General features: G+C 37.8%; 1 protein-coding gene and 1 pseudogene across 1 annotated transcript in view; both read right to left on the bottom strand.

The window, feature by feature from the left end:
• The window catches only part of LOC143649239 (uncharacterized), a 91938-nt gene that overhangs the window by 60897 nt on the left and 12477 nt on the right, over window positions 1-18564 (bottom strand). The window lies entirely within an intron of this gene.
• LOC143650736 (EP300-interacting inhibitor of differentiation 1-like) lies at window positions 1734-7295 on the bottom strand (annotated as a pseudogene).

The raw sequence follows: 18564 nt of genomic DNA, 5'->3' as shown, positions 1-18564 counted from the left end.
AAAGAATGAAAGAAAACCCATCTCTCACACCCTATACAAAAGTTAACTCAAAATGGATCAAAGATCTAAACATTAGGTCTAAGACTATAAAACAGATAGAAGAAAATGTTGGGAGATATCTTATGGATCTTACAACTGGAGGCAGTTTTATGGACCTTAAACCTAAAGCAAGAACACTGAAGAAGGAAATAAATAAATGGGAGCTCCTCAAAATTAAACACCTTTGTGCATCAAAGAACTTCATCAAGAAAGTAGAAAGACAGCCTACACAATGGGAGACAATATTTGGAAATGATATATCAGATAAAGGTCTAGTATCCAGAATTTATAAAGAGATTGTTCATCTCAACAACAAAAAGTCAGCCAACCCAATTACAAAATGGGAAAAAGACTTGAACAGACACCTATCAGAAGAGGAAATACAAATGGCCAAAAGGCACATGAAGAGATGCTCAATGTCCCTGGCCATTAGAGAAATGCAAATCAAAACCACAATGAGATATCATCTCACACCCACCAGAATGGCCATTATTAACAAAACAGAAAATGACAAGTGCTGGAGAGGATGCGGAGAAAGAGGCACACTTATCCACTGTTGGTGGGAATGTCAAATGGTGCAACCACTGTGGAAGGCAGTTTGGCGGTTCCTCAAAAAGCTGAATATAGAATTGCCGTACGACCCAGCAATACCATTGCTGGGAATCTACTCAAAGGACTTAAGGGCAAAGACACAAACGGACATTTGTACACCAATGTTTATAGCAGCGTTATTTACAATTGCAAAGAGATGGAAACAGCCGAAATCTCCATCAACAGAAGAGTGGCTAAACAAACTGTGGTATATACATACGATGGAATACTATGCAGCTTTAAGACAGGATAAACTTATGAAGCATGTAATAACATGGATGGACCTAGAGAACATTATGCTGAGTGAGTCTAGCCAGAAACTAAAGGACAAATACTGTATGGTCCCACTGATGTGAATGGACATTCGAGAATAAATTTGGAATATGTCCTTGATATCAGAGTCCAGCAGGAGGTAGAAACAGGGTAAGATAATGGCCAATTGGAGTTGAAGGGATACAGACGGTGTAACAGGACTAGATACAAAAACTCAGAAATGGACAGCACAATAATACCTAATTGTAAAGTAATCAGGTTAAAACACTGAATGAAGCTGCATCTGAGCTATAGGTTTTTGTTTTGTTTTGTTTTGTTTTGTTTTGATTTTACTATTATTACTTTTATTTTTTTTTCTCTGTATTAACATTCTATATCTTTTTCGGTTATGTTGCTAGTTCTTCTAAACCAGTGCAAATGTACTAAGAAATGATGATCATGCATCTATGTGATGATGTTAAGAATTACTGATTGCATATGTAGAATGGTATGATCTCTAAATGTTGGGTTAATTTCTTTTTTTCCATTAATTAAAAAAAAATAAAAAAGAGAACGGGTAATTGGAGCTGAAGGGATACAGACTGTACAACGGGACTGGATATAAAAACTCAGAAATGGACAGCACAATACTACCCAATTGTAATGCAATTATGTTAAAACACTGAATGAAGCTGCATGTGAGGTATAGGTTTTTTGCTTTTTTTCTTTCTATTATTGTTTTAATTCTTATTCTGTTGTCTTTTTATTTCTTTTTCTAAATCGATGCAAATGTACTAAGAAATGATGAATATGCAACCATGTGATGTTATTAAGAATTACTGATTGTACATGTAGATTGGAATGATTTCTAATTGTTTTGTTAATTCTTTTTTTAATTAATAAAAAAAAAGATTAAAAAAAAGATACAGCACATGTGATATATATTTCTTTTTGGATTGGTTCATCCTGTTGGGATACTGAAAACTATATTACACAAATAATCTAGCTTTTGATAACTATAACTTGAATGGATCACAAAGTTGGAATTTTCAAAGTTTTCTCAATAGGCTTTCAGTCCAGATAACTCAAAGACATCTTGAAACCTAGAATGGACATTTTGTTTATATTTTCTTCAATACACAGTTAACATCAGTGGGCTCTTTGTTGGCAGATTGCCTCAGTCATGACTTATTCTTGTAAAACCATTCCTTACAGTGAAGCAGATGGGAAAGATTTTCCCCAATGCAGGGAATATAATCTGGGATCAATATCAAATTCAAAGACATAGGTGTTACAAGATATTCTTAAAAAGAGGTTTCAACACTCCTCATATCCTTTTTCCTTTTATTCCAACTGTGCAGTCACTGCCCTATTCTCTATTCTGCAAAACAGAAACAAAAAGATTTTTTCTGAAGATCAAATTTTTCACAGGTACAGAACTATTTGGAATGAACCCCAAAGACAGTGGTATGTTGGGTCTCTCCTCAAGTAGTTTCCTCCTCTTCTAACAGCTTTTAACTACTCTCTATTGATAATCTCATCACAGCTGAGTTCTTTGGTTAGATGATTGACAACCATAAGTGAAAAGAGCTCTTTGCTGAGAGCCAACTGATCAAATGGGGTCTTCTCATAATGTATCTGAAACCCACCATCTAGGGCTGCTTCTCTTGCTCTGGAAGTTCTCAGAAACATCTTGTTGGCTTCTTTGAGGGCTGCTGACAGTCTGTAGCCTGCACCACTCAGCTGCTCCTCTTCCAGATAGTCATAGTTGTCCTCTCAGTCATCAAATTCCTCTCCCCCATCCTCACTCTTGAAGTCTGGGGCTGCAATCTGGTCTGGCTAGTCCCCAGCATTGGGACTGGTTGCAAGGCTCTGTTTTCCTGCTGGCTCCGCCACTGGCTGGGCCCCATCCTCCATTGGGCCTTCCTCCTAGAGCTGTGGTGGGGCCCTGTTGCAGCAGGGGCTCAGTGATGGCTCCCAGCTCCCGCTGCCTACCTCCATCTGTGGAAGATCATTCTTACCAGGTATCACATCCATCTGCAGGTCACTGCTCTCTTCATACAGTTCAGATAGCACAGACATTTCCAACATCTTAAAAGCTGCCTGACTACTAGCAAAGCATTTTCAGCTAGATTCTACCTCAGTTTTGAAGGACAATTTGGTTGGGTACAGAATTCTTGGCTGGAAGTCTTTCTCTTTCAGGATCTTGAATATATCATACCACTGCTTTCTCGCCTCCAGGTTGCCAGATGAGTAGTCAGAACTCAGTCTTGAGTTCCCTTGTATGTAGTAGATTGTTTTTCTCTTATCACTTCAGGATTTTCTGCTTCTCTTCAACATTTGAAAGATTGATAAGTATGTGCCTTGGGGAAGGCCTATTGGATTTATTCTGTTTGGAGTTCTTTGGGCTTCTTTGACTTGTATATTTATGTCCTTTATAAGGGTTGGGAAGTTTTCCCCCATTATATCCTCAACTACTCTTCCTAGCCCTTTACTCCTCTCTTTTCCTTCTGGGACACCAATGATTCTTATATTTGTGTGCTTTGTTTTGTCTATCATTTCCCTGAGTTCCCATTCAATTTTTTCCATCTTTCTTGCTATTTGCTGTTTTGAGTCTACAAAATTGTGTCCCCTATATCACTTATTCTTTCTTCTGTCTCTTCAAATCTGGTGTTGTATGCTTCTAGTATGTTTTTATTTGGTCAACAGAGTCTTTAATCTCTGTGATTTCCACTATTTTTCTATTCATTCTTTCAAATTCCTCTTTGTGCTCTCCTACTGTCTTCTTGATGTCCTTTATGCCATTTGCTATCCCACTTATTTTATTAAGCAGAGTTGCATGAACATCTTTAATTAGTTGTTACAATGTCTGTGTCTCCTCTGGTGCTTTAATTTGGTCATTAGGCAGGACTATATCTGTCTGCATTGTGATATGCTTAGTGATCTTCTGCTGTCTTTGTGGCATGTAAATATCCTGATTGATTTATTTGGGGAGTTTATTTCTTTCAGTAGTTTAAGGTCTCGTATTATCAGATGCTTGTATAGCAGGGAGCAGAGCACATCATGGAGCACTGAGTATCGTGATTTGCTTCAGGGAAGATATGGGCACAGTTTGGGGGATGTTATACTGATGCTTGTGAATGTGGGTGCCCAGTGGCCAGGAAGGATGTAGCTATGTGAGTGTACCAGTCTGGGGGGCATAACCCTGGTGTGCACTAGTCTAAGGCACAGGGCCATTTGTGGGCGTGTGTAGAGCTATGGCAGCAAGTCAGTGTTACACTTCCTTGTCCCATGCTCCTGTCATGCAGTCCCATGGTTCTGTGGCTCTATGCCTCCGTGCCAGGCTCCAGCTTTCTGCCTTCTATTTCCTTGGCCTCTGCAACTGGGGCTGCTGCTTGTGGTGCAGAAGGCTCTCCCAGATCCACTGCACTCCCAAATTGCCACTTCAGTTGCCCTCTTGTCCCTTCTCTAACTTTTCTGTGGAGCAGGGCTAATCTCGATCTATTCTAGTTGGCCATCTTCCCAGAAGACCTGATTCAATTTTTGATGAGATTTTCCAGGTCTCTTCAAACATCCTGAATTAATTGTTTCAATTCCTGTATCTCATTTGAATTGTTGGTTTATTCCTTTGACTGGGACATATCTTCAATTTTCCTAGTATAAGTAATTATTTTTTACTGGCATCTAGACATTTAATTTCCTTACTTAGTTTATTCTGGAGATTGTTTTCACTCTTTTACCTAGGATTTTCTTGCCGAATGGCCTTGTTCTCTAACCATGCTTTGTCATTCAGGTCAACTTATTCCAGACTTCTAGCATAGGTTTTGTTTAACAGATCAGAATTTTTCAGTTCTTGTTTTCTTGTTTCTTGTCCTGCCTATATGATGCCTTTTTTTCCCCCTTAGGAGGGTCTACTCAGGTATTATAGACCTTAGTCAGATTTTCACAGACCACACTGGCCTCCTCTCAGGAGTCGTCTGTATCAGTTTTCCCTGAGGGTGAGATCCAGCAGGTTGACACACTTTCCTATGAAGCCTCTAGACTCCGTGTTTTTCCTATCCTGCCCAGTATGTGGCACTTGTCTGCCTGCAGGTCCCACCAGCATAAAGTGATGTGGTGCCTTTAACTTCAGCAGACTCTTCCTGCTGGGGGAATGGCTGAGACAGAAGAGAGCTTCTATGCTGGCTTTAATTGCTTCAGTTTTCCAGTCCCTGGGGGTCTGAATTCCTTGAGGAAGGGATTCCACCTGAGCTGGGCCCCACCCCTCTCCTGGGGAAGTCAAAGCCTCCAGGGAATTACCTCCTTTCACCTGACCAGCCTTTGTCTCTCAGACAAGCTTAATTTCACCCTTGCTTAGGGCAGCTGGAGCCTGACAGCAGTTAATCCATAGAAACAAAGGGAAAAAAACCCTTTTCAGAGCAGGACCCCCATTCTTCAGATTTGTTAGTAAAGAGCTTAAGTTGGTAAACTGCTCTATGTATTTCCAGGTCCAATGTGACCCCTCTTTTTTTTAGGGTCCAGACCTTTTCAAGTATTTTATGCTGGCCAATCCAAAAACACCTTTCCCCACCCCCAACCCCATCAGCCCTGCCTCCTCTGCACTGGGGCAAAACCTAGTAACTTTAGCTTTTATTCAAGGTTTAGCTGAGTTGGGGAACTATTATTACTAGTCAGAATTTCTTAATTCCACAACTGGAGCTTTGTTGAGCTCAGCCCCTTGCTGTTAGTAAAGTCTCTTTCCTTCCCCTGCTGGGAACCAGCCTATGGGGGGGTCACCAGCCTCTGCAGCTTGGGGGACTCATGGTTCTGGATGGGATTCCAGCAGGTCTAGCTTGTCCAGACAGCTGATATGCTGTGTGTTCAGTCATTGATGTGGCCCCAGAAGTTGTTCTGTACTGCTTCTGGCTATTTACTAGTTACTCTGGAGATGAACTACATTCCACCCCTAACTAAGTCACCATCTTGTCTAGATTCTGACAATACTTTTTGATTATCTGGCTTAATATACTCTGGGATATATCCAGGCATTACATTAAGCTATACAGAATTACAAACCTTCATTCCTATTCTGGGTTTCCTGTGTTTGGATCGTTTAAATATCTATCTGGACAGGTCTGACTTAAATTATGTGCTATAGCAAATTTGGGATCTGGACAAAATAAACAACTCTTCCTCTGGCTTCAAAGAGTAGATGAGGTTCTAAAATATAGGCAATGTCTTCCTTACCCCTGTATTCTAAATTACCTTAATCCCAACCTGATTGGCTTCATTCTTATCTCTAAATACCAGGTTGTACATAAATAAAACAGCCTCTTAAAATCCAGAAATAACAATTACCACCATGGACTAAATGTGACTGCTATAAGAACTTACAATCTAGGCCAAAGTTTTCTTATAAATATTTTCTAAATGAGATCATACAATATTTGCTCTTTTGCTTCTGGCTTATTTTACATTACAAAATGTTCCATAGGTTCATTCACAATGTTACATGCCTCACAACTTTTTGTAGCAGCACAATATTTGATTATATGTATATTTCAACATCCACCAGTCTACTTCTCAGTCAAAGCATCTTTCACCCAGATGTGACCTTTTGATTAGATGGAAATGTGAATTTGCCCATTCAAGGCGGGTGTTTATTAGTTTACTGGAGTCCTTTAAAAGGGGAGACATTATGGAGAAAGCTTAGACACAGACACTTGGAAAGTCAGAGGCCCTAGGAGATGCCAAGAGCTGAGAGAGGTGACAGAAACTAGACAAGAACTGCAGCCAACATAGACACAGACATTCATAGATGCTTGGAATGTTGACAGAGAAAGATGTCTTGATACAGATGTTTAGAAATGCACAGCCCAGCAGATGTCACCATGTGCCTTCCCATGAGATGCTAAGTGAGCCAGAACCTAGAGTTTTGCCATGGAGAAGCTAAGTGAAGGCCCACAGATGCTTAGAGAGGAAGTCACTGAAAACAGAGGCTGGAAGCAATAGAATCAGGAACAAGGACCAGCAGATTCTGGCCATGTGCCTCCCATTAACAGAGGAATCCCAGATGCCATCTGGCCTTTTCTTCAGAATCAAGGTATCTGTCTTTGAATGTTTTTAAGTTTGGACATTTTCATGGCCTTAGAACAGTAAATTTTCAACTTATTTTAAATCCACTTTACAAGACATTCCATTTCTGGTATATTGCATCCCAGCAGCATTAGCAAACTAAAACAAATGGTCATGGCCCAAATATCCCTAAAGACTGAGAAAAAGATCAAATGAGAGAGAGGAGTTATAAAAGAGAAGATGGAATTTAACAAATGAGTATGACTACTAAATCACTATATTGATATTTCTTTTTATTCTCCAGTGTATATAGCAGCTAGAAGGAAATACCTGAAATTATGGAACTGTAATCTATATCATACTTTGAAGTTTGTTCTATAATTACTTGTTAAAGTGTACTTTGAAATCTATCACTTTTCTGCATATATGGTATATTTCACAATAAAAAATACTTTTAAAAAATCATTGATAAACTCAGATTCATTTAAACCAAGAATATATTGTCTTTGAGAAACACTTTGAAGAAAATGAAGATAAGTCATACATTGGGAAAAATATTTCCAGAGCATTTACTTGACAAAGGACTTTTGTCCTAAATATATAAAGAATTCACAAAATTCACTAAACAAGGTATTTCAAGTACCAGCCATGATGGATTAATAAGAATTAGAGTTACCTTCTTGCCTGAACCAAAACTGTATGAAACAATGGTTTGGGAGACAATGGACATCAGGAAAAAGGGCAGTTATCCATGAGAGATGGAAATCAAATGAGGTGAACCCTACAAATATCCCAGTTTAGTGCATTGGGAGTTTCCAGACTACAACAGAATCAGGTGGACTCACTGAGTTATAGGAGATGGAACTAAGAGATATGGAGACACTTTCAACTTTTGGGGAAAATGGTTAAATAGGGACCTCCAGGTCCTATTCAAAACAGATATTGCACAGGCAGGAACTGCCTGAAACAACAGTTCAGGGGTCCTGGAGGCCAGGGGAGCATTATATATTCTCCAGGAAAGAACAAGATAACGAGGCTAAAAAAACTGCAGTAAAGAGTGAGTACTACCTCCATCTGTGAGTACTTACCTCCATGGAAGACATCAGTGACCATCACCCACTCTTAAGGCAGACTGCCTTGGGTCCAGTATTGGACTAGTTACCATGGAAGGAGACAGACGTAGAAGTCCTCTTCCCATGGGAGATGGGGGAGGGAGGCAGAGCCAAGCACTGACACAGCCTTTGGTGAATTCAGACAATTTGGGTCCTGGCCCTGAGTTCTTCTTTCAGCCTACCCTAGACAGGGATGGCCACTGCCATTGTTTCAAACCAGACCCAGTAGGGGTGGAGGGAGTAGAGGTGTAAAGACCTCCTCAAATCTGCAGGGAAAGACTGATGAATGGTACAATCTGCTGGACAGGCTAGAAAAGTGCAGCTTATGGAACTCATCAAAACCATTTCTGGTGTCTTTAATGGCCCCCATAGGGCTTTGTGGAGCTGGTCTGTGCCCCATTTCTGGAACACAGCCCTATTTTGACTGGGAAATACTAACTTGGGAAAGTTCTCCCCAGGGTGACTCTTCTCCAATAATGTAACATCCAGGCAAAAGCAGCTAGAGGAAATGAAAGGAATGTAAAAAGTATTGTAGAGGCAAAATAAAAAAATACAGAAAAGACAAAGAAGAAACAGAATAAAGGAAGCTTTCTCCTGGAGGAGAAACAATTCCAAAAATAGTGCAATCTTGAAAAGCATACCACATACGCAGGCAAGAAACAAAGAACTGAAAAAAATCTGATCAGTTAAGGACAATTCTAAAGGCCTAGAATAAGTTGAACTAAGTATCAAAGGAGAGCCTTAACACAAAGTCAACAATAAAACCCTAGGCAAGGAGAGAAACTGACCTTCACAGTAAACTCATAAGGGTTAGAAAATGCCTAGATATCACCAAAAAAATTACAAGGAATACTAAGAAAAAGGAAGATATGGCCCAAAACTTCAGAGGATTCACAGAATTTGGAACAGCTAATCAAATTGCTTAAATCAATTCAAGGAGATGACAGAAAATATGGCTAATAAGAAGAAACTGGGTGGGATGAAGAAGAATTTAAAAGCATGAAAAGCAACACAACAGGAATTATGGAAATGAAAAGCACAAGGTAAGAGATTAAAAATACACTATAGACATATAATAGCACATTTGGACAGGCAGAAAAAAGAATGAATGAACTGAAAGACAGAACCACTGACATCTTACAGGTACAACACACAGATAAAAGAATGGGAAAAACTAAACACGTTCTCAGAAATTTTAATAACAGCACAACGGGCAAACCTGAGTGCTGTGGATGTCCCAAAGAGAGAAGAAAAGGGAAAGGGGGCAGAAAGAATAGAGGAAGTAATCTCTGAATATTACTCAACTCTTATGAAAGACATAAATATACAAGTTTAAGAAGTACAACATACTTCAAACAGAATAAATTATAAAAGGCCACTCTGAGACACATGCTAATCAGAATGTAAAATTCCAAAGATAAACAAAGAATCCTTAAAGCAGCAACAGAAAAGAGAATTGTCACATACAAGTGAACTGCAATAAGACTGAATGCAAATTTCTCATCAGAAACCAGAGGTGAGAGGGAATAGTGTGATATATTTAAGGAAGTGAAAGAGAAAACCACTAGGCAAGAATACTTTACCTAGTAAAACTGTCCTACAAAAATGGAGGGTTTAAAATGTCCACAGATAAAACAGAAACTAAAAGAGCTCATCAAGAAGAGACCTATCCAACAAGAAATATTAAAGGGAGTTGTGCAGACAGAGAGGTGAAGAGAGAGAGAGAGAGAGGCATGGAGGAGAGTGTAGAAATGAAGATTATTAGTAAGGTATTCTAGTTTGCTAGCTGTTGGAATGCAATATACCAGAAACAGAATGGCCTTTAAAAGGGGAAATTTAATAAGTTACAAGTTTACAGTTCTAAGGCCATGAAAGTGTTCCAAGTAAAGCAAAGTCATACAAATGTCTAATTTAAGGCATCAATGGAAAGATACCTTGATTCAAGAAGGCTGATGATGTTCAGAGTTTCTCTCTCATCTAGGAAGGCACATGGTGAATATGGCATCACCTACAAGCTTCCTCCCCAAGCTTCTTGCTTTATGAAGCTCCCCAGGAGGCATTTTCCTTCATCTCCAAAAGTCACTGGCTGGTGAACTCTCTGCTTCTCATGGCTGCAGCATTCCATCATCCTTCTCTGCTTTTTCAGAATCTCCAAAGGTTGCTGGTTGGTGGACTCTGTGGTTCTCTCAGGCTTGTGGCCATGCTTGGCTCTGTTGTGGCTTTCTCATCATTCTCAAAAGGCATTCTCTCCTCTTTTACAGAATTCCTGTAAACTAATCAAGACTCACATAGAATGGGTAGAGACATGTCTCCATTTAATCATGTTCAATACTCACACTTGATTGAGTCACATCTCCATGGAGTTATCTAATTAAAGTTTCCAACATACAATACTGAATAGGGATTAGAAGAAACTGTTGCTCCCACAAGCTTCATTAGGATTAAAACATGGCTTTTCTAAGGTACATAAATCTTTTCAAACTGGCACAGAAGGCTAACTAAAAGAATAAAAGGAGACAAAAAAAGATATAACATAAAATCAAAGATTAAGTAAGTACTGCCTTTATAGTAATGACATTGAAAGTTAATGGCTTTAACTCCTCAAACAAAAGATACAAATTAGCAGAATAATTAAAAAGTATGGCACACCTATAAGCTATCAACAAGAGCTGCACCTTAGACCACACACAAAAAGGTTGTAAGTGAAAGGTTGGAAAAACATTCCACACAAACAATAACTAAGAGAACATGGATAGCTGTACTAATATCAGAAAAATATATATTTTAAATGCAAAATTGTTGTAAGACACAAAGAACGACATGATATATTAATAAAAGGGGAAATTCACCAAGAAGAAATAACAGCCATAAATATTTAGGTACCAAGCAATCATGCCCCAAAATACATCAGAGAAACACTGGCAAAACTCAAGATAGAAAGAGATATCTCTACAATTAATAGACACTAAAATATACCACATCCATCAACAGATAGAACATTCAGAGCATCAATAAGGAAACAGAGACCTTGAACAATATGACACATGAATAAGACCTACTAGAAATATACTTGTACTGCTAACTGCAAGATATATAATCTTCCCAAAAGCCAGTGGATCATTGCCCAGGACAGTCAATGGCTGGGTCACAAAAAAAAAACCTCAATGAATTTTAAAAGACTGAAACTATACAAAACACTTTCTCTAAACATAAGGGAATGAAGCAGGAAATGAATAGGTGGAGAACTGGAAAATCCACAAATATAAGGAAGTGAAACAACACACTCTAACAATCAGTGGTCAAAGAAAAAAATTGGAAGAGAAATCCATACATGTTTTTAGATGAATGAAAACAAAAACACAACATACAAAAACTTACGGGATGGAGCAAAGGCAGTGTTGAGAGGGAAATATATAGCCCCAAATGCCTAAAATAAAAAAGAAGAAAGAGCTAATATCAAACAAAGGTACACGTGGAGGAACAAAAAAGACCAGTAAACTAATCCCAAAGCAAACAGGAGAAAATAAGAAAGATTAGAGCACAAATAAATGAAATTGAAAATTTAAAAACAGTGGAGCATTAACAAAATCTGATGTTGCCACTAGATTGACAAAGAAACATAGAGATGATGTAATGGTTATGTTCTGGCATCAACTTGGCCAAGTGATGGTCAGTCACTGGCCTGACTGACCATTAGTGCAAGGATATTTTATGGCTGCTTGATAAATCATCAGTTTATTGCAGCTGTGACTGATTGCATCTGTGATCAACTAAGGCATGCCTTCCACAACAAGATAATCCAATCAGTTGAAGGCTTTTAAGAAAGTAAATAGATTTTTTCACTGCTTCTTTTTCAGACAGTGAGCTACTCCTGTGGAGTTCATCCAGATCCTTCATCAGAGCTGCCAGCTTCACAGCTGCCCTACAGATTTTGGACACTTCCATTCTCATGGTTGCATGAGACACCTTATAAATCTCATATTTACATATATCTCTTGTTGATTCTATTTCTCTAGAGAACCCTAACATAGGTGATAAAATATAAAAGAAGAAATGAGAAAGGGGACCTCATTACTGACCCCACAAAAATAAATGGGATAAGAGGACACTATGAACTAAAATGACATGGACACATTCCTAGAAGCACAAACAACCTACAGTGACTCCAGAAGAGACAGAAGACCTCAACTAACAAATTAAAAGAAATTGAAATCAGTCATTAAAAAACTCTCAGCAAATTAAAGCCCAGGGCCGAATGGCTTCACAACTGAATTCTATTAATCATTCCAAAGAGAATTAATACTGATTCTGCTCAGTCTCTTCTAAAAATTTGGAAACTCATTCTATGAAGCCAACATTACTCTAACACCAACACCAGATAAGGATACATGAAAAGAAAACTATATAGCAATATCTCTAATGAATACAGATGTAAAATACTTGCAAATCAAATTCAACAATATATCAAAGGTATTATACACCAAAATCAAGTGGGACACCAAAGGAATTATACACTAGGTGAGGTGGGCTTAATCCAGGCATGCAAGGGTGGTTCAACACAAGAACATTAATGTGACACACCACATTGACACATCAAAGGGGAAAAACACATGATTGACTGATGCAGAAAAGCCACCTAAATGAATGAATATGAGTTCTGAGAAATTCCAAATTTAAGAATTTGGGGAGATCAAGAGCAAAGAAGAAATAGTATAAAAATGGTAGCCAATGAATTAGAATTTAAAAGTAATCTGAATGAAAACAAAAGAAGCAGGGAGTGATCAATTCTTCGAGAAGTGAAATTAAATTTAGATTGGAACTTCACCAAAAAAATTAGCGAAATGCAAGGTATTGGTGATCCTGACAAAACGTAATTCTGTGGACTGGTGTAGACAAGTTTTATTGGAATGGTTCTGGAGATAAGAGAATGGTAGTTGGAGACAGTGAGGATACTTTCTCTATACTTAAAAATTTCTGTTATTCTTTACCTATATAAAACATATATCTTATAACCTATGGTATATTAATATAGGAAGTCCAGCTATATTAATATGTGTATTTTTCTATATTTTAATTTATAATTTTTTAATTTTTTACATATGAAATTAAATTGAATTTTTTAAAAACATCATTTCAAAACCTTGTTGAAAATTTAAAAAGATTGAAATCATACACAACACTTTCTCAGATCATAAAGGAATGAAGTTGGAAATCAGTAATAGGCAGAGTGCCAGAAAATTCACAAATATGTGGAGGCTCAACAACACACTCTTAAGCAACCAGTGGGTCAAGGAAGAAATTACAAGAGAAATTAGTAAATATCTAGAGGGTAATGAAAATGAAAACACAACATATCAAAACTTATGGGACGCAGCAAAGGCAGTGCAAAGACGGAAATATATTGCCCTAAATGCCTATATCAAAAAAGAAGAAAGGGGGGTGGGCCACGGTGGCTCAGCAGGCAAGAATGCTTGCCTGCCATGCCAGAGGACCTGGGTTTGATTCCTGGTGCCTGCCCACATTAAAAAAAAAAAGAGAGAGAGAGACTTCGTTGTCTGATTGCCTCTAAAAAAAAAAGAAGAAGAAAGGGCAAAAATTCAGGAATTAACTGTCCACTTGGAAAAACTGGAGAAAGAACAGCAAACTAACCCCAAAGCAAGCAAAAGGAAAGAAACAACAAAGATTAGAGCAGAAATAAATGAAATTGAGAACATGAAAACAATTGAGAAAATCAATAAGACCAGAAGTTGGTTCTATGAGAAAATCAATAAGATTGATGGGCCCTTAGCAAGACTGACTAAAAGAAGAAGAGAGAGGATGCAAATAAACAAGATCAGAACTGGAAGAGGAGACATAACCACTGACCTCACAGAAATAAAGGAGGTAATAACAGGATACTACGAACAACTTTATGCTAATAAATACAACAATGTAGATGAAATGGACAAGTTCCTAGAAAGGTATGAACAACCAACTTTGACTCAAGAAGAATTAGATTACTTCAACAAACCAATCACAAGTAAAGAAATTGAATCAATCATTCAAAAGCTTCCGAAAAAGAAAAATCCAGGACCAGACGGCTTCACATGTGAATTCTACCAAACATTCCAGAAAGAATTAGTACCAACCCTGCTCAAACTCTTCAAAAAAATTGAAGGGGAGGGAAAGCTAGTAATTCATTCTATGAAGTCAACATCACGCTCATACCAAAACCAGGCAAAGATATTACAAAAAAAGAAAACTACAGACCAATCTCTCTAATGAATATAGATGCAAAAATCCTCAACAAAATTCTAGCAAATTGAATCCAGCAACACATTAAAAGAATTATACACCATGACCAAGTAGGATTCATCCCAGGTATGCAAGGATGGTTCAACATAAGAAAATCAATTAATGTAATATACCATATCAACAAATCAAAGCAGAAAAATCACATGATCATCTCAATTGATGCAGAGAAGGCATTTGACAAGATTCAACACCCTTTCCTGTTGAAAACACTTCAAAAGATAGGAATACAAGGGAACTTCCTTAAAATGATAAAGGGAATATATGAAAAACCCACAGCTAATATCATCCTCAATGGGGAAAAATTGAAAACTTTCCCCCTAAGATCAGGAACAAGACAAGGATGTTCACTATCACCACTGTTATTCAATACCATGTTGGAAGTTCTAGCCAGAGCAATTAGACAAGAAAAAGAAATACAAGGCATCAAAATTGGAAAGAAGAAGTAAAACTCACTGTTTGCAGATGATATGATACTATACGTCGAAAACCCTGAAAAATCCACAGCAAAACTACTAGAGCTAATAAACGAGTACAACAAAGTGGCGGGTTACAAGATCAACATTCAAAAATCTGTAGTGTTTCTATACACTAGTAATGAACAAGCTGAGAGGGAAATCAAGAAACGAATCCCATTTACAATTGCAACTAAAAGAATAAAATACCTAGGAATAAATTTAACTAAAGAGACAAAAGACCTATACAAAGAAAACTACAAGAAACTGTTAAAAGAAATGACAGAAGACCTAAATAGATGGAAGGGCATACTATGTTCATGGATTGGAAGACTAAATATAGTTAAGATGTCTATTCTACCTAAATTGATTTACAGATTCAATGCAATACCAATCAAAATCCCAACAACTGACTTTTCAGAAACAGAAAAACCAATAAGCAAATTTATCTGGAAGGGCAGGTTGCCCCAAATTGCTAAAAGTATCTTGAGGAAAAAAAACAAAGCTGGAGATCTCATCCTGCCTGACTTTAAGGCATATTATGAAGCCACAGTGGTCAAAACAGCAAGGTACTGGCATAAAGATACATATATTGACCAATGGAATCGAATAGAGTGCTCAGATATAGACCTTCTCATCTACAGACAATTGATCTTTGATAAGGCAGTCAAGCCAACTCACCTGGGACAGAACAGTCTCTTCAATAAATGGTGCCTAGTGAACTGGATATCTATATGCAAAAGAATGAAAGAGGACTGGTATCTCACACCCTATACAAAAGTTAACTCAAAATGGATCAAAGATCTAAACATTAGGTCTAAGACAATAAAAGTTAGAGGAAAATGTAGGGAGATATCTTATGAATCTTATAATTGGAGGCGGTTTTATGGACCTTACACCTAAAGCAAGAGCACTGAAGAAATAAATAAATAAATGGGAGCTCCTCAAAATTAAACATTTTTGTGCATCGAAGAACTTCATCAAGAAAGTAAAAAGACAGCCTACACAATGGGAGACAATATTTGGAAACAACATATCAGATAAAGATCTAGTATCTAGAATTTATAAAGAGATTGTTCAACTCAACAACAAAAAGACAGCCAATCCAATTACAAAATGGGAAAAAGACTTGAACAGACACTTCTCAGAAGAGGAAATACAAATGGCCAAAAGGCACATGAAGAGATGCTCAATGTCCCTGGCCATTAGAGAAATGCAAATCAAAACCACAATGAGATATCATCTCACACCCACCAGAATGGCCATTATCAACAAAACAGGAAAAGACAAGGGCTGGAGAGGATGTGGAGAAAGAGGCACACTTATTCACTGTTGGTGGGAATGTCAAATGGTGCAACCACTGTGGAACGCAGTTTGGTGCTTCCTCAAAAAAATGAATATAGAATTGCCATATGACCCAGCAATACCATTGCTAGGTATCTACTCAGAGGAATTAAGGGCAAAGAAACAAATGGACATTTGTACACCAATGTTTATAGCAGCATTATTTACAATTGCAAGGAGATGGAAACAGCCAAAATGTCCAACAACAGACGAGTGGCTAAACAAACTGTGGTATATACATACGATGGAATATTATGCAGCTCTAAGACAGAATAAACTTATGAAGTATGTAACAACATGGTTGGACCTTGAGAACATTATGCTGAGTGAGACTAGCCAAAAACTAAAGGACAAATACTGTATGGTCTCACTGATATGAACTGACATTAATGAATAAACCGGAATATGTCGTTGGTAACAGAGACCATCAGGAGATAGAAATAGGGTAAGATAGTGGGTAATTGGAGCTGAAGGGATACAGACTGTGCAACAGGACTGGATACAAAAACTCAGAAATGGACAGCACAATACTACCTAATTGTAATGTAATTACGTTAAAACACTGAATGAAGCTGCATGTGAGAATGACAGAGGGAGGAGGGCTGGGGACATAAATGAAACCAGAAAGAAAGATAGATGTTAAAGATCGAGATGGTATAATCTAGGAATGCCTAGAGTGTATAATAATAGTGAAATGTACAATGTACAAATTTTTAAAATGTTGTGGCATGAGGAAGAACAAAGGAATGTCATTATTGCAGGGTGCTGAAAATAGATGATAATTAATACTTTAAAATGTCACCTTATGTGTGAGACTAAAGCAAAAAATGTTTATTTGTTACAAAATTTATATTTTGACTAGAGCATTTCCTAATATAACTCATGTAGATAGTTTGATTGAATGGCATAAGTACTTGGAATCTCAGGTAGCACATGAGATTTTGTTGGTTTGTCCACAGTGATCCATCGATGAATCCCAGAATGATTGGATCAGTGACTGGAAAAGTATTTGCAAGCCCCCTCCACGGAATGGTGAGAGTGGGGAGAAATTCAACTTCCCCAAGTTGAATTCTTGATATTCTCACAAGCAGTGTGGATAACCAAAGCTATAGGCTGAGTCTTGGGGTTTGTTCACATGAAACTTAACCCCACAAAAGATAGGTCAAGTCTACTTAAAATTTAGGCCTAAGAGTCACCCCCAAGAGAGCCTCTTTTGTTGCTCAGATGTGGCCCGTCTCTCCAGCCAACATGACGAGCAGTCTCACCACCCTCCCCCTCTCTGCGTGGGACATGACTCCTAGGGGTGTGGACCTTCCTGGCAATGAGGGACAGAGATCCTGGAATGAGCTGAGACTCAGCATCAAGGGACTGAGAAAAACCCTAGAATGAGCGAGAATTAACATCAAGGGATTGAGAGAAACTTCTCCACCAAAAGGGGGAAGAGTAAAATGAGACAAAGTGTCAATGGCTGGGAGATTCCAAACAGAGTTGAGAGGTTATCCTGGAGGTTATTCTTACGCATTAAGTAAATATCACCTTGTTGTTCAAGACGTAGTGGAGAGGCTGGAGGGAATTGCCTGAAAATGTAGTGCTGTGTTCCAGTAGCCATGTTTCTTGATGATGATTGAACAATGATAGAGCTTTCACAGTGAGAATCTGTGAATGTGAAAACCTTATGTCTGATGCTCCTTTTAGCTACTATATCAACAGAAGAGTAGAACATATGGAATAAAAATAAATAATAGGGGGAACAAATGTTAAAATAAATTCAGTTTGAAATAGTGGTAAATGAAAGCGAGGGGTAAGGGGTATGGTATGTATAGTCTTTTCTTTCTCTATTATCATTTTATTCCTTTTTCTGTTGTCTTTTTATTTCTTTTTCTAAATCAATGCAAATGTACTAAGAAATGAAGAATATGTAACTATGTGATGATATTAAGAATTACTGATTGTATATGTAGAATGGAATGATATCTAAATGGTTTGTTAAATTTTTTTAATTAATAAAAAAGTTAAAAAAAACTTTGTTGAGCTTGGAAATTCTATTTTCTGTTTTTATTACAAGTCATTGCTTTTTACTATATTAGGTATTCTAGGTTTTTGCTGTTGAGCACAATTTGTTGTTCCTTACCACTGGAAACCACTGAATGCCCCTTCCCTATAACGTCACTCTCCTTCCCTCCTGAAAGTTATTCAATGGCATGTACAGATACCACATGGAACAAGAATTTTTGTGCTTCCCAGCAGCAGTAATGCCTGTGACATGTTTCCTCTCCATAGAATATCTGTACTCTCAATATGAGGTACATTATCTGATTTACAGAGAGAAGAACAAGGAATAGCCAAGATCAAAAGGTGAAGATAAGAAGCTAGATGAGCTAATCCCCATCTTCAAGAGTCTTTACATCAATAATCAAAATATGTTT

The sequence above is a fragment of the Tamandua tetradactyla genome, chromosome 11, assembly GCF_023851605.1.
Source record: "Tamandua tetradactyla isolate mTamTet1 chromosome 11, mTamTet1.pri, whole genome shotgun sequence".
Taxonomy (NCBI): domain Eukaryota; kingdom Metazoa; phylum Chordata; class Mammalia; order Pilosa; family Myrmecophagidae; genus Tamandua; species Tamandua tetradactyla.
This window is presented reverse-complemented; position numbering and strand designations above follow the sequence as displayed.